This window comes from Oryctolagus cuniculus, chromosome 12 (assembly GCF_964237555.1).
Source record: "Oryctolagus cuniculus chromosome 12, mOryCun1.1, whole genome shotgun sequence".
In the NCBI taxonomy this organism is placed as follows: Eukaryota; Metazoa; Chordata; class Mammalia; order Lagomorpha; family Leporidae; genus Oryctolagus; species Oryctolagus cuniculus.
Window position 1 is genome coordinate 86135554 of NC_091443.1, and position 16904 is coordinate 86152457.

General features: G+C 50.3%; 1 pseudogene; it reads left to right on the plus strand.

Moving 5' to 3' along the window:
• The first annotated feature begins 14251 nt into the window (after nt 1–14251).
• LOC100354128 (tudor and KH domain-containing protein pseudogene) lies at nt 14252–16904 on the plus strand (annotated as a pseudogene).

Consider the following 16904-nt stretch of genomic DNA (forward strand, 5'->3'; position numbering starts at 1 on the left):
TCTCCCTGCACCTTGCAGCATGTGACCTCGGTTCAGGGGAGAGCAGCAGTCGCTGGCCCGCTTACACTGATTGACCACAGTTGCAAAACCCTGTGGGCAAATCGCTGACACTGAACCACAGCCCACCTCTGGGGCTTGAGCCAGGGAAACCACGCTTAACAATGGGCTCTCCCTAGGTGTTTCAGATCAACCCAAAGTCTGAAAACCCTCAGCCTGCAGGCTAAAGCCCTGGTGTGGTTCCCAAGGCTCCACCTGCCTTCTGATCTCACCTCCATCTTCCAGGGTGAACCACTCCCGTTCTAGAAACAGGCCCTGCATTGTCATCCTCTACCTCTTTGCTCACTCTGTTTCCCTGGCCTTATTTGTCTTTGACCAGTTCTACTGAGTGAATTCCTGTTTCCCTTCCAAAGCCCTTTTGAAACATCCCTCTCTGTCGGGTCTCCTTCGCTTTCTTCCTGCTGTCTCCTCCTTTCCCATAGCCATTGAGGTTTCTCGCTATTCTAGCACTTATCTTATTGCATTAATGAGTCTAAGCCCTGAAGACCCAGGGCTGCCAGGAGCACACAGGGTCCCTTTGTGCATCTTAGAAGAGGTGCTCAGACGTGTGGTTTGGCAATAGAAGTACAGCGTACTTGACTAAGTTCCAGGGCTCTCCACCTGTCTTTCCGGCTGGCCGTGAGCCCCCTGGACACTCTGCTGGCTTTTCTCTTGTTTGTTTGCCCCCAGCCTAGAAGCCTGATGCTCTGTGACCCTCTCTCTGTAAAAGGTTTTCCAAGTTTGCTGTAGCCTGGAAACAGTGCCCCACACGAACAGGGCATCCGATGGTGGAGATTGCACAAGGCCTGGGACCAGTATGAACACAATGATTACAGCACTCCACTCTCTGTGGATTCCGGATTGTTAATCTGCACTTGGAAATGGTTCAGCGCTATGAGACTGAAATAGATGTGAGCTACCTCCTTCTTTGCTTTTTGGACCAAAAATATTTTTTTGTCCTTCCTTCCCAGGAGATAAATCTGCCCGGGGCTAGCTGTGAATAAGACCACAGCAGGAACTGCCTGCACTGGAAGGCCCTCTTTGGGACCCTTCTGCTGCCCAGGTGGCTCCTCAGTGAGGTGAGAAATGCAGAGAACACACTCAGCTGGAGCCACGGAGCCCCCAGGGAGGTGTTCTGGACCCTCTGTTGCTGGCGGGGACAGAACACGGAGGGGTCTGCAGGGTGTGGCCCCAGATCCCAAGAGTTTAGGGGTGTCCAGGATTACAGCAAGAATACATTTACATGTGACTTGATTGCTTTCTATTGAAAGGTCATTATGACATTTCCAGAAAAGACTATTGACTAACTTTCCATCCATTCTAATCCAGCAGGAGCGTAGGCTGGCTCTTCAGATGATTGGAATTGAATTGCTAGTTTGTTTTTAATCACAGGTGCGGTGACCAAGCAATTAAGTTGGCAGGTTGAGTGAAAGAGACAGGAAGAAAAACCAGCTGTGCGGGTATTAACTGGAATATTATTTCATAGGTAGCAGGAAAAGAGTTAGGAATTGTAGAGGTTGATATCTTGAGGTTTTCAAAAAATTTTTCCCTATAAATAATATTAGGGGTAAACAAACAGTATCTGTACCCTCACTGAGTCAGTCTACTTCCTAAAGCTTAGCTTTGCACAGTGGAAGCACCTTTCAGTGTAGTTACTATTAGCTCCAACTTATTGATGTGGTTCAGAGCTCATCACCCAGGTCAGACTGTTGGACACACCTTGTACCTGACACCACCGCATGTAAGACACAGCCAAACCCTCAAAAGTTTGCAATGTAAATCAGAAGAATAATGCAAACAAATGAGATAACACAAGATCAAGGTGGAGGAGAGAACGTGTAGTGCTGGTTGTGATGAAAGAAACTGGTAGGAGGAGACAGGTCTGGGGTTGGGCTTTGGAAACTGTACAGCAGTCACAATCAGAAAGAGATGTGAAAACATTCTGAGGGTGATAAGGGGTGCTTTTAATTGCTTTTTATTATTATTTGATATAATAGAGTTGATAGACAGATAGACAGATAGGGTTAGACAGTGAGAGAGAGACAGAGAGAAAGATTTTCCCTCTCTTGGTTCACCCCCCAAATGGCCGCCACAGCTGGAACTATGCCAATCCGAAGCCAGGAGTCAGGTGCTTCCTCCTGGTCTCCCATGGGGTGCAGGGCCCAAGCACTTGGGCCATCCTCCACTGCACTCCCGGGCCACAGCAGAGAGCTGGACTGGAAGAGGAGGAACTGGAACTAGTACCCAGTGCCCTTATGGGATGCCGGCGTCACAGGCAGAGGATTAACCAAGTGAGCCACGGCGCCAGCCCCCTTTAATTGCTTTTTTTAAAATTTATTTTATTATTTATTTGAAAGAGTTACACAGAGAGAGGAGATGCAGAGAGACAGAGAGAGAGAGAGAGAGAGGTCTTCCATCCAGTGGTTCATTCCCCAGTTCACTGCAACAAACAGAGCTGTGCTTACCTGAAGCCAGGAGCCAGGAGCTTCTTCTGGGTCTCCACATGGGTGCAGGGGCCCGAGGACTTGGGCCATCTTCTACTGCTTTCCCAGGCCATAGCAGAGAGCTAGATCAGAAGTGGAGCATCCAGGACTCAAATCGGTGCCCATATGGGATGCCTGCACTGCAGGCAGCAGCTTTACCTGCTATGCCACAGTGCCGGCCCCTTAATTGCATTTTAAATTATGCTTCTTATTTTGAGATAATCATGGATTCACAGTGGCACTGGGTTCTAGTCCTGGTTGCTCCTCTTCCAGACCAGCTCTCTGTTGTGGCCCGGGAAGGCAGTGGAGGATGACCCAAGTGCTTGGGCCCCTGCACCCGCGTGGGAGACCAGGAAGAAGCACCTAGCTCCTGGCTTCTGATCAGTGCAGCGCTGGTGGTAGTGGCCATTTGGGGAGTGAACCAACGGAAGGAAGACCTTTCTCTCTGTCTCTCTCTCACTGTCTATGACTCTACCTGTCAAAAAAAAAAAAAAAAAGACATTGATATAATGCAATCTGTCAATCTAATTCTGGCTTACCCAGTTTTGCTAGTGCTCATTTGTGTGTGTGTGTGTATTTATGTCAATGAAGTTTGATGAGATGTTACGATCTGATGATACAGAAGGACAAACCAACTCAGACTCAGTTTCTAAGATCATTTCTGTGACCCCAAGAGCTGTGGGCAGTTTTCCCTGCCAGCAAGCGAGTAATCAATTCTGCAGCAGATGCCCCTGAGAGCCCTCTAATACAGATCTGACAGCATCTACCTGGAGGTACTGTCGTACCCCACAAGCTGAGGGCTCAGGCCCCAGGGCTGCCCCTCCGCCTTGGGGATGCCAGTAGCAAGTCCCAGGCTGTTTACCGTATGCTTCCACCCCACCTCCTTTGGTTCAACCAATCTGAGCAGCTCATAGAACTCAGGGAGTCACTTGTGTTTACTGGCTTGTTGGGAAGGCTGTTACAAAGGATACAGATGGGAGATAATACAGGTTGAGATAATACTGGTTTGAGTCCCCAACAAGGGGTGGGGAGCGTCCATGCCTCCTCCAAGTGCACCACCCTCTAAGAGCCTTCAACATCCAGCTGTCCAGAGAGCATCTGCACCCTGTCCCTGTATGGAGACGTCAGGGCGTGGGCGTGTTTGCTAACAGTCTGGGTAGGGATACCCGGCAAGGCCCATCTGCTTACTTTCTTCACTGTTCCCCCATCAAGGGGAAGGGACAGATCGCTTCCAGAACAAGGAGGGTCTTACGCTCTGCTGAGTTTCTGCAGCCTGATGTGGGAAAGAGTTCGTGACCAAGAGCCACAGCCAAAAAACCAACCACTCGTAACTGCGTGTGTCCAACACCACAGTCAGGCTGAAGAACAGTCTGTCACCACCAGGACCCTACAGGTTGTTCTGTCATAAACACACTGCCCACCCCCCCCAACTCCAGCCCCCAACTCCATGTAAACCACAAGCCTCTTCTCCATTTCAACAATTTTCTCATTTCATGAATGCTATGTAAGTGGGACAAAAGATCTGAGCAGACATTTCTCCAAAGAGGGTGTCCACATGGCTAATAAGCCACCAGGGAAATGCAAAACAAAGCCTTAGTGAGACACCGCTTCACACCTGCGAGGAAAGCTGCCGTGGTTTGAATAAGAGTTGGCTCCCAACCTCCTGCAGATGTTTAATCCCCAAAGTCATAAATTCATGAGGGTGGAAACTTAATCCAATTATGGTACTTGGGAGTCTCTGGGAGGTCCTGAAGCCCTTGAGGCTGTGCCCTGGGAAGGATTTGAGCCCAGCCATTCCCTCTCTGCCTCTCGGCTTGCCCTGTGTGCCTCCTCTGCACAGAGCAAGAGCATTCTGCCAAAAGGCGGAACTACTGGGGCCTGCCCAGTCTTGGATTGCAAACCTTCGAAACCGTAAGCCAAAATACATTTATTCCCTTCATAAGTAGCTTGTCTTAAATATTTCATTATAGTGATGAAAAGCTGACTTATACAGTGGCTATTATCCAAAAAACAGTGATGGGGCTGGTGCTGTGACAGTGACATAGCAGGCTATGCCACCCTGGTGCCAGCATCCCATATGAACACTGGTTTGAGTCCCGGCTGCTCCACTTTCGATTCAGCTGCCTACTAATGCAGCTAGGAAAGGCAGCAGCAGATGGCCCAGGAGCTTAGGCCTCTGCCATCCACGTGGGAGATCTGGATGGAGTTCCAGGCTCCTGGCTTCTGTCTGGCCCAGCCCCCGGCTGCTATAGGCATTTGGGGAATGAACACCAGAGGATAGAAAATCCCCCCCCCCCCTCCGTAACTCTGTGTTTCAAATAAATAAATAAATAAATAAAACTTTAAAAAACAAAAGACAGTGATGGCAAGGATATAGGGACATTATAACCCTTTATACAATGCTAATAGAGAAGTAAAGTGAGAGTCCGGTGCTGTGGCGCAGCAGGTTAAAGCCCTGGCCTGCAGCGACGGCATCCCATATGGGTACTGGTTCTAGTCCCGGCTGCTCTTCTTCCTGTCCAGCTCCCTGCTATGGCCTGGGATAGCAGTAGAAGATGGCCCAAGTCCTTGGGCCCCTGCACTCACGTGGGAGACCTGGAAGAAGCTCCTGGTTCCTGGCTATGGATCGGCGTTGCTCCGGCCATTGTGGCCATCTGGGGAGTGAACCAGTGGATGGAAGACCTCTCTGTCTTTACCTCTCTCTGTAACTCTGTCTTTCAAATCAAAAAAATAAATCTTTAAAAAAGAAAAGAAAAGAAAAGTGATGCAACTGGGTTTTTTTTGTTGTTGTTTGTTTTTTGTTTTTTGTCAGGCAGAGTGGACAGTGAGAGAGAGAGAGAGAGACAGAGAGAAAGGTCTTCCTTTGCCGTTGGTTCACCCTCCAATGGCCGCTGCAGCCGGCGCACTGCGGCCGGCGCACAGCGCTGATCCGAAGGCAGGAGCCAGGTACTTATCCTGGTCTCCCATGCAGGTGCAGGGCCCAAGCACTTGGGCCATCCTCCACTGCACTCCCTGGCCACAGCAGAGAGCTGGCCTGGAAGAGGGGCAACCGGACAGAATCTGGCGCCCCGACCAGGACTAGAACCCGGTGTGCCAGCGCTGCAAGGCGGAGGATTAGCCTAGTGAGCCGCGGCGCCGGCCTGACACAGCTGTTTTGAAAAGCAACCTGCATCTTCACACAAGATTCAACATGAAGTTGTGAGATAACACAGCAGTTATTGGATGTATCCAAAAGAAATGAAAACATGTTCACACAAAAAATTTGAATACAAATGTTCATAGCAGCTAATTTGTAATAACCAAAAAGTTGAAGAAAGCCAGATATCTGTCAAGAGGTAAATACATAAAATTGTTCTGTATCCACACAACGCAAAGCTGCCCATCCCTGAAACAGAACAAAGTATTGATGTGTGTGTTTGTGAGCATTCATTTCAAAATAATTATGCTGAGTGAAAGAAGCCAGGTTTTTGGCTTTTGTTTGTAAGCACATAGGGTCAGGCGTTTGGCCGAGCAGTTAAGATGTTGGTTAAGACACCAGATGTGGTGTGCTGAAGTGGCTAGGTTTGACTCCAGCTTCCTGCTGCTGCAGACCCTGGGAGGCAGTGGTGATGGCTAAGTGGTTAGATGCCTGTTAGATTTCTGCCACCAATGAGGGAGACCTGGACTGAGTTCCTAGCTCCCAACTTTGGCTGCAGTCAAGTGCCATTGTGAGCACTTGGGGAGTGAGCAGCAGATGGGAGCCGTCTGCGGCTGTCAGTCTCTTCCTCTCTTCCTGTCAAATAATTTTGAAAAGAGTACATACCACATGAACATGTATGTATGTATGTAAAATTCTGGAAAATTGCAAATTAACTTATAGTGACAGAAAAACAGATCAATGGCTCCTTGGGGAGGGAGGAGGGATTAGGAGGGAGGAAGAAAGGTTTATAAAGGAGGGAGACAGGTATGTTCACTGCTTTGATTGTGGTCATGGTTTCACTCTTATACATACTCATATACCAAAACCCACCAAGTCATACATATTAAGTATGTTCAGTTTAGTGTGTTTATTTTATCCCAATAAAGTGATTTTAAGAACACCATTAAAGAACATTCTTTTTTCAATTTCATTTAAATTTGAGAGACTAAGAGAGATACAGACAAATGGGCAGATAGTTCTTGTTCACTTATCCACTTATATACCAACACTTCTCAAATTGTACACTTTAAATGTGTTCAGTTCATCGTGTTTCTATTTATACCATCAAAGAACATTATTTTTTAATTGTACTTAATTGATTTGAGAGATAAGCAAAGGGACAGAGTTCCCACCTACTGGTTTATTCTCCAAATGCCTGCAACAGCCAGATCTGGGCCAGGCTCAAGCTGAGAACTAGAATCTCAATCCAGCTCTCCCACAGGAGTGGCAGGGGCCTACCTACTTGAGCCATCCCCTGCTGCTTCCCTGGGTGTGCACTAGCAGGAAACTGGGTCAGGAGCAGGGTCAGGGCTTTGAGCAAAGCATCCCTATGCAGGACGTAGGCATCCTGAGCAGCGTCTGTAGGCCAAAGGCCCACCCCTGGACATTCTTCTAAAAAAACCTGTAATCATACTGATTTCCTCCCTCTCCAAGTTCTCAGCCCTTATGCCTGCTTATGTTTTAGCCATTGAAATATCTTGCTTTTTCTACTTAGCATCATTTCGTAAATTTTTCTCCATTATCATTGTGTTCTCCATGAACGTTTACATTCAAGTGTAGCACGCAGACAGAACAGTGGTAAGCGTACGGCACCGTGAATTATCACTGGGACAGCACACCCAGAAGACCTGGCTTTGAAAACCAGGGCCTGCTCCTCAAGGACAGTGTTGTGGGCAGGACAGCTCCCTGTGCACGGCCAAGGAGCAGCACAGCTGAAGCAGACCTTCCTCAGTCTCCGTGCGCAGGAGAGGGAAGACCTGAGCTCCCCTCCAGTGTGTGCAGAGCCGATTGGGTGTTTACAAGTGGAGAGGGAGGGAGAGACGGCAGGGACTGAGCAGAGTCAGGAAAGTGAAGAATTACTGAGCAGGGAAGGGCTAATGGGCACTTCTCACAGTCAGGCCGCCAGCCTCCTGCAGGGTGGGAGGCAGGGACCCTATCTCCTGGCGCGCTGGGAAACAGAATACGTCCCTTCAGCAGCCTTGAGTGTCCTCAGGCAGGCACTTGAAGAGGAGTGGGGTCATCCCAGGCATATGGCTTTGAGCTGTTGGAAACTAGTAGTGTCTGTTCAAGGCTTTTTGGCCAAAGCTGAGATCTGCTAGACAAGGCAGCTCAGAAGAGCGTGGATAGTTTGATGGGAAAGCATCTTGGCCAATGCAGCCACCCCACAGATGGGGCTGGCATTCGAAAATCATCCTCCTGAGACCCTGTTTGCTAAATGTGAGGACCGCTTCCCCAACATGAAAAGCAAAAATGTAGCCCAACATATTTCTAATCACCCCATCCCATGAAAAACCACCTCATGGATAATGCCTAACTTGCCTTCCAGCTCGGAAGTGCTGCGGCAATGTCCTTGGCTATTTTTGTCTCCACGTGAAAACAGAACCAAAGACACAGGCTGAGAGGACAGGTGCAGCAGTGGCCAACGGAGGTGGCAAGAGGCCTTCCCTGCTCTGTAGTCCTTCCGTGGAACACACACTCCTTGCGTGAATCCCTTGTACAAATTCCCAGGGAAGTCAGGCCAGCAAACGGGCAGAGCTGATTCAGATCCTGATTCTTCCGTTTGCCCATCATCTCCCTCGCCTCTCCTAGATTGTAAGGGAGATAATACCCACTGCTGAGTGAAATGATGCATGCAGTAACAGTCAATAAGATACCTCTCCTTCTTGGCAGTGTGTGGGAGGTAACCCAGACTACGTAAGGGCCTCTCCTGATTTGAACTCCATTTCTCAGGCCTCTGAAAGGGCTCTCTCTCAAGTGAAAAGACAAACCCAAAAACGAACATCTTCAAAATTAAACTTTAAAAGGAGACTGCTGAGCCGGCGCCGCGGCTCACTAGGCTAATCCTCCGCCTTGCGGCGCCGGCACACCAGGTTCTAGTCCCGGTCGGGGTGCCGGATTCTGTCCCGGTTGCCCCTCTTCCAGGCCAGCTCTCTGCTGTGGCCAGGGAGTGCAGTGGAGGATGGCCCAAGTGCTTGGGCCCTGCACCCCATGGGAGACCAGGGTAAGTACCTGGCTCCTGCCATCGGATCAGCGCGGTGCGCCGGCCGCAGCACGCCGGCCATGGCGGCCATTGGAGGGTGAACCAACGGCAAAGGAAGACCTTTCTCTCTGTCTCTCTCTCTCACTGTCCACTCTGCCTGTTAAAAATAAATAAATAAATAAAAATAAATTTAAAAAAAGGAGACTGCTAAAAATACTCTGTAAGTCAGTAATCATAACAAATTGATGTAATGATTTTTCTCTAAAAAGCACATTTTTAAAAAAGATTTTATTTATTTATTTGAGAGATAGAGTTAACAGACAGAGAGGCAGAGGCAGAGGCAGAGAGATCTTCCATCTGCAGGTTCACTCCCCAAATGCCCAAAACAGCCAGAGCTGGGCCATCCTGGAGCCGGGAGCTTCGTCCTGTCTCCCACACAGGTGCAGGGACCCAAGCACTTGGGCCATCTTCTACTGTTTTTCTAGTGCTTCTCCAGGCCATTGCAGAGAGCTGGATCAGAAGAGGAGCAGCCAGGACTTGAACCGGTGCCCATATGGGATGCTGGCACTGCAGGCAGCGGTTTAGCCCACTATGCCAAAGAGTTGGCACCGTGGTACTCAATAGTTTACATACAGCTACAGCCCAACCATCTGAGTTGGTACAAAGCACATATCAAGCTTCCTGGGACTGGGGAGAGGGCTCCCTGTGCAGTGTTAAACAAGAGCACCCAGAAAATCCTGGGTTGAGTTGGGGTCCTCAGTGTGTGCCTCTTCCTGCTACAGCACTGGGCCAGGGGCCCCAGGCCTGCAGAGAATGGATGCATTCGGGACTCTTCTCTGGGTGTTTAACCCCATCAGTGTCCTGTTCAGTCGTGGCAGTTCTGCACTGAGTTTGCAAAGCAAGGCCTTTGGGGGTTCCTGCTCCTTGTACACAGGCAGCCATGCTCCCTGAGGGCAGTGCCAGGGCCTCTGCAGCTGGATGGCGCAGTCCCAGGGCCACGCTCTCGAAACTTGCACCTACCACCAGTTTTATCTACTCCCTTTCCCCACACCTGTCCCTGGGCAGTGGGTGTGGGGAACTAGAAAGAAGGGAAAGGAAGGGAAAAGAAAGAGAGTAGGGGCCAGTGCTGTGGTGCAGTGGGTTAAGCCTGCAATGCCGGCACCCCATATGAGTCCCGGCTGGAATTCCTGCTGCTCCACTTCTGATCCAGCTCTCTGCTAATGCACCTGGGAAAGCAACAGAAGATGGTCCAAGTACTTTGTGGCCCCTGCATCAACATGGGAGAGACCCAGATGGAGTTCCTGGCTCCTGGCTTCCACCTGGCCCAGCCCAACTGTTGTGGCCATTAATGGAGTGAACAAACAGATCAAAGATACCTCTCACTCTCTCTTTCTCTCTCACTTTCTCCCTCTCCCTCTTCTTCTCCCTCTCTCTCTGTAACTCAGCCTTTTGATTAGATTTTTAAAATCTTTAAAAAAGAAAAGAAAGAGGGTGCATCCCCTGCTTGCAGAGTGACCCAACTTGAACTCCTGTCAGGACCTCCCTGCAGCTTCTCAAGGCTCCTGGAGAGAGGACATTGAACCGGACTTGGCCGAGAAAATAGCTCCGGAAGCAACTGACTATTCATTTGAAATTCCCCTTCTGATGGCTGCCTGTGACTGAAAAGGGACTAGACCAGATAGAGCGAATACTAAAGCTCTCCTCCCCTTGGGCCAGCGTTGTTGCGTAGCGGGTAAAGCCACCACCTGCAGCATGGGCATCCCATATGGACACCGGTTCGAGTCCAGGCTGCTGCACTTCTGATCCCGCTCTCTGCTATGGCCTGGGAAAGCAGTGGAAGATGGCCCAAGTCCTTGGGCCCCCACACCCACATGGGAGACCCAGAAGAAGCTCCTGGCTCCTGGCTTCAGATCGGCACAGCTCCAGCCATTGCGGCCAATTGGGGAGTGAATCAACAGATGGAAAATCTCAATCTCTCTCTCTCTCTCTCTCTTTCTCTCTCTCTCTGCCTCTCCTCTCTGTAACTCTGGTTTTCAAATAAATAAATAAATATTTCTTAAAAAGTAAATAAAGCTCTCCTCCCCATAGAAGGGTGGGCATTTGGCCAAGCAAAGCTGACAGCAGTTACTGGGAAAGCAAACCTCTTCTGTTTGTAGTTCAGGGCACTGAGACCTCTCAAACAAGTGGGCACAAGTGATAACCACTACCACCACCGCCCCGCCACCTTGGGGGTAACGAAAGCCCAGGCCTGTGGGACACAGAGCCTGGCTACCACCCTTTTGGAAGAAAAGGGAGTTCATTCCTTTGTGGTGATTCCAATTATGAAAAATTCTATTAAAAAAAGCTGCCCCTGCCGGCGCCACGGCTCACTAGGCTAATCCTCCGCCTTGCGGTGCCGGCACACCGGGTTCTAGTCCCAGTCGGGTCGCCGGATTCTGTCCCGGTTGCCCCTCTTCCAGGCCAGCTCTCTGCTGTGGCCCGGAAAGGCAGTGGAGGATGGCCCAAGTGCTTGGGCCCTGCACCTGCATGGGAGACCAGGAGAAGCACCTGGCTCCTGCCATCGGATCAGCGCGGTGCGCTGGCCGCAGTGCGCCGGCTGCAGCGGCCATTGGAGGGTGAATCAACGGCAAAGGAAGACCTTTCTCTCTGTCTCTCTCTCTCTCTCACTGTCCGCTCTGCCTGTCAAAAAAAAAAAAGCTGCCCCATAGGTGGTCTTGCCCCAGGGCTAACCACAGGAGGCTGTCTTTTCTCTGAGTGGTAGGAGAGCTTTCAGGGGTTTTGAGTAGGGGATGCATAGGGTCGTATTTGGCTTTCATAATATTTATTTCGGTTCAACCTACATATTTTTTAAATATTTATTTATTTATTTATTTGAAAGGCAGAATGATGGTGAGGATAGGGGGAGACAGAGGGAGAGTAAGAGAGAGATCTTCCATCTCCTCGTTTACTCCCTAAATGGCCACAATGGCTGGAACTGGGCCAGGCCAAAGCCAGGAGCTAGAACTTCATCCGGGTCTCCCACATGGGTGGCAGGGCCCAGGTACTTGGGTCATCAACTGCAGCTTTCCCAGAATACATTAGCAGGGAGCTGGATTGGAAGTGGAGCAGTCGGGACCCAAACTGGCACTCATGTGGGATGCCAGAGTCACTAGTGGTGGCCTAACCCACTATGCCACAACATCAGCTCCATACTTCTTTTATCTTTGGACTAAACTTTTTGCTGTGAGATAGTTGTAGATGCACATGGAGTTCTAAGAAATAAGGTGGACCAAACCCGTGTATCTTTTATCCAGTCTAAGCCAGTGTGCCATCTTGCAAAATTATCCTGCAGCATCACAACCAGAACGCTGACAGTGATGCAGTCAAGACCCACAGCGTCTCCTTCATCCCTGGGATCACTCACAGTGCCACACCCTCTTCTTCCCTACCTCAGCAAAGGCAAGGACTAGTCCATTCTCTGGTTCTATGCTTTCGTCATTTGAAGAATGCTATGTGGATGGAATCCTGCAAATACCTGAGTGTGGCTTTTGTACTCAGCCCAGTTCTCTGGAGGAGATTCATGTAGGCTGTTGTGTGTATCAGTAGTTTGCTACTTTGTGTTGCTGCATAGTAGTCCATCTAGCGGATGTACGTACCGCAGTCTGTTTAACCATCCACCCACTGAAGGACATCTGGACCACTTTCAGTTCTGAAGTATTGCAAATAAAGCTGCCATAAGCATTTACACCCAGGTTTTTGTATCAGCATTAAGCTCCCATTTCTCTGTGCGTAAATGCTTAGGAGAGCACACGCTGGGTCATATGGCAAATGCAGGTTTAGTCCTCAGAGAAACTGCCAAACTGTCTTCCAGAGTGGCTGTAGCACTGCCAGCAGCAGTCCCTGGCCGGCATTTGGTTTGGTGCCATCCTTCTAAGTGGTGGTGATTGCCCACTGTGGTGGTGATTTGCATTTCCCTAGTGAGAATATTTTCAAACCATGCATCCAGCACAGGACTGGCAGCTAGTCCTCTGGGATATAAAGAATTCTCAAAACTCAAAACACTAGTCCCGGTCGGGGCACCGGATTCTGTCCTGGTTGCCCCTCTTCCAGGCCAGCTCTCTGCTGTGGCCAGGGAGTGCAGTGGAGGATGGCCCAAGTGCTTGGACCCTGCACCCCATGGGAGACCAGGAGAAGCACCTGGCTCCTGCCTTCGGATCAGCGCGGTGCACCGGCCGCAGCGTGCCAGCCGTTGCGGCCATTGGAGGGTGAACCAACGGCAAAAGGAAGACCTTTCTCTCTGTCTCTCTCTCTCACTCTCCACTCTGCCTGTCAAAACACACACACACACACACACACAAATAATCCAATGAGCAAGTTGGCAAAAGACACAAGGAGACATTGCCTGAGATGTCTGGATCCCTGGGGAGCAAATGCAGATGCCACCCAATGTGAGGGCATCTTCCAGATTTGATTAACTCTCACCATTGTAACCCCTCAACCTTGCAATAACGCCCCCGCATAGTCCTTATCGCTATTGGGATTTCGCATTTAGCTGTGCGTTTCTGTGACTAATGACCACAGACCTGTAAGTTCCAGGAGGCCTGAGACTACATCTGGTCTGTTTGCAGTTGCCATTGTGACCTCAGCTCCAACTCTGGCAAGGAGCAGATAGCCACGAAATCTGTGTTGGATGATTAAGAATGGAATTTCTCTAAAAACCTTCAGCGAACCTGAGATCAAAAGAACAATGGGAAGCATCCAGGACAGGAAGCAGAGGTCCTGTCTCAGGGACAAGGCACAAAACAGCAGCAGGCCGCAGGACCACAGTGTTGGGTCTGCATTTGAACAACTATATCAAAACAGTCCTCGACTCTGACTTCCTGGAGGAGAGAAGTTTCTCCTGGTGTACTAGTGGGTGCTGTCTGAGGTCCAGTCCAATTCTCTGTTTTTAATCCCCTTTTTTAAACTGAGAATTTTTTAAGTAAAATTTTTAAAATACCTTTTTTTTTAATTTGAAAGAGTTAGAGAGAGAGAGGGAGGGAGAGAGAGAGAGAGAGATCTTCTATCTGTTGGTTTATTCCACAGATGGCTGCAACGACCAGGGTTGAGGAAGGCCAAAGCCAGGGTTCTGGAGCTTCATCCAAATCTCCCATGTGGGTGGCAGGGCTCACACACTTGGGCCATCTGCTAGTGCTTTTCCAAGGCAAAGAGCTGGATTGGAAGTGGAGCAGCCAGGACTCCAACCAGCACCCATATGGGATGCCAGCATCGTAGGCAGTGACTTTACCCACTATGCCACATACCAGCCCCTTAAATAAATTTTTAAAAACTTATTTTATAGGCATAGAGACAGAGAGACAGAGAGGGGAAAATCTTCTACCCACCAGTAACACCTCCCCCCCCAAACCTGCAACAGCCAGAGCTAGGCCCTGCCAAAGCCAGGAGCTGGGAAGTCAGCCCCGGTTTCCCACATGGGTGGCAAGATCCCAGCCACTCGTGGGCTCACCTCTGCCTCCCAGGGTCCACATCAGCAGGAAGCTGGAGTCAAGGGGCAGAGGCGAAGGCGGCTGGGCTGAGGCGCGAGGTGACTGCACGATGGCTGACTCCGGAGAAGTGCATAGAAATCAGAGTGCAGTGGAATGGACTGCCTGGACAAACCTGTCCACAGCTCAGAAAACAGTCCTGGGCCTTGGGATCCCAGCCAGTGCAACAGTTGCCTTTATTCTATACCACAGGTACAGAGAAAGCCAAGAGGAGCGGTGGACATTTGTTGGTGAGGACGACATTGACATTGAGACACTGGAAGCTCATGTTTGGCCAGCAAGGAGCCAATGTTAAAGAGCTGCGGAAACAGACAGGTGCTCGGATTGATGTGGACACAGAAGATGTGGGCGATGAGTGAGTGCCACTTACCAGGGGTTTTCCTGTTCAAGTGTGGTGTGCAAGGCCAAAGCAGCAATGCATCCGCTCCTGACAGAGAATACCCCAGTGTCTGAGCCATTCTCAGTCCCCCAGAGATCTGGGGGCAGAATCATAGGGAGAGGCGGCAGGACAATTCATTCTATCTGCAAGGCCTCTGGAGCTAAAATTACCTGTGACAAAGAATAGGAGGGGCTCTTCCTACTATTAAGACTTATAGAGGGCCCAGCGCTGTGGCATAGTGGGTAAAGCTGTCGTCTGCAGCACTGGCATCCCATATGGACACCGGTTCGAGTCCCAGCTGCTCCACTTCTGATCCAGCTCTCTACTATGGCCTAGGAAAGTAGTGGAAGATGGCCCAAGTGCTTGGGCCTCTGCATTCATATGAGAAACCCGGAAGAAGCTCCAGGCTCCTGACTTAGAATTGGCACAGCTCCTGCCATTGTGGCCAATTATGAAGTGAACCAGCAGATAGAAGACCTCTCTCTCTCTCTCTCTCTCTCTCTCTCTCTCTCTGTGTGTGTGTGTAACTCTGACTTTCAAATAAATAAAAATCTTAAAAAAAAAAAACAAAACTTAAGGGGCTGGCACTGCCTGCTGCTCCACTTCTGATCCAGCTCTCTGCTATGGCCTGGGAAAGCAGCATAAGATGGCCCAAGTCCTTGGGCCCCTGTAGCCATGTGGGAGACCCTGAAGAAGCTCCTGGCTCCTGGCTTTGGACTGGCCCAGTTCCAGCCATTGTAGCCATTTGGGGAGTGAATCAGCGGTTGGAAGACCTCTCTCTCTCTGTAACTCTGCCTCTCAAGTAAATAATAAATAAATCTTTAAAAAAAGACTTATGAAGGCCAGCGCCATGGCTCAATAGACTAATCCTCCGCCTTGCAGCACCAGCACACTGGGTTCTAGTCCCGGTCGGGGCGCCAGATTCTGTCCTGGTTGCCCCTCTTCCAGGCCAGCTCTCTGCTGTGGCCAGGGAGTGCAGTGGAGGATGGCCCAAGTGCTTGGGCCCTGCACCCGCATGGGAAACCAGGAAAAGCACCTGGCTCCTGGCTTCGGATCAACGCAATGTGCCGGCTGCGGCGGCCATTGGAGGGTGAACCAACAGCAAAGGAAGACCTTTCTCTCTGTCTCTCTCTCTCTCACTGTCCACTCTGCCTGTCAAAAAAAAAAATTATGAAAATCTTGGGAACCCAGAAAGAAGTGGCAGCAGCCCAGCATTTGATACTAGAGAAGGTGTCAGAAGATAAAGAACTTTGGAAGAGAACTGCCCATTCTACAGAGACCAGAATCCCACATAAGCAGCTGATCAATGTGAAAAGAGAAGTGACAGAGCCAGGAGCAGCGGGAGAGTCAGCTTTGTGGGGAAACACCAGTTTTCTAGCTTGGGACAGGTTGCACTCCTGGCAGTTCCACCCCACAAAGGTGGTGACGTGGCTATTTTGGGGCCAAAAGAGGGTTCCTGGGAGAAACCCAATGATGATAGCTTTCAGAAGTCTGGAAACTAGGCCAGTCCACAACCGTCCCCGTTTCAAATTCCTAGACCCGACTTCAGTTTCCACGCAGATGAGTACCTGGAAGCCTATGTCTCAGCTTCTGGAAACCCTAACTACTCTGGGTTCCAAATCATCGGCTCCCGCAGCCTTGGGTGGGTAGGCTGATCAGTGAGATGACCCAGCGTTATGAGAACAGTCTGCCTGGGGACTTGACGGTGCGTGTGGGAGACATCATAGCAGCGCCTTTGTCTGCAAGTTCTTCCTGGTGGGAAGCCAGGGTTCTTGGCCCTTTGGAGAACAGGAATGTGGACCTCCATGTTGTAGACTTTGGAGATAAGGAAGGTTGCCCGCTGAGGATCTTGGGGCTCTCAGGAGTGATCTCCAGAGCCCATTGTTGCAGGCAATAGAATGTAGTCTGGCCCAGATCACCCCCTTGGGTGAGCAATGGGAGGAGGAGGCTTTGGATGAGGTTGACAGACTCCACTACTGCTCTGACTGGAGGCCCCTGGTGGCCAAGATGTCCAGCTATGTCTAGACTGGATACCAACCTGGCCAAAGACTGACCCTTATGACACCAGCAACAGGAAGAACCTTGACATTGGGCTAGAATTAGTTCATGAAGGATATGCGGTGAACTTCCTGAAGGCCTGGACGACCACACGGCTGTCCCAGACATGATAAAGGATGGGGCCACGGAGACGGACGCCTCTCGCGGGAGCACGCTCCAGAGACCAGGAGCCCTGGAGAGGCGGCGCACGCTCGCTCCTGCTCGGCTCAGCAGAAGCTGCTTCCACCCGCCTGGTGCCGATCAGCTTGCACACGACTGCTCACTCTGA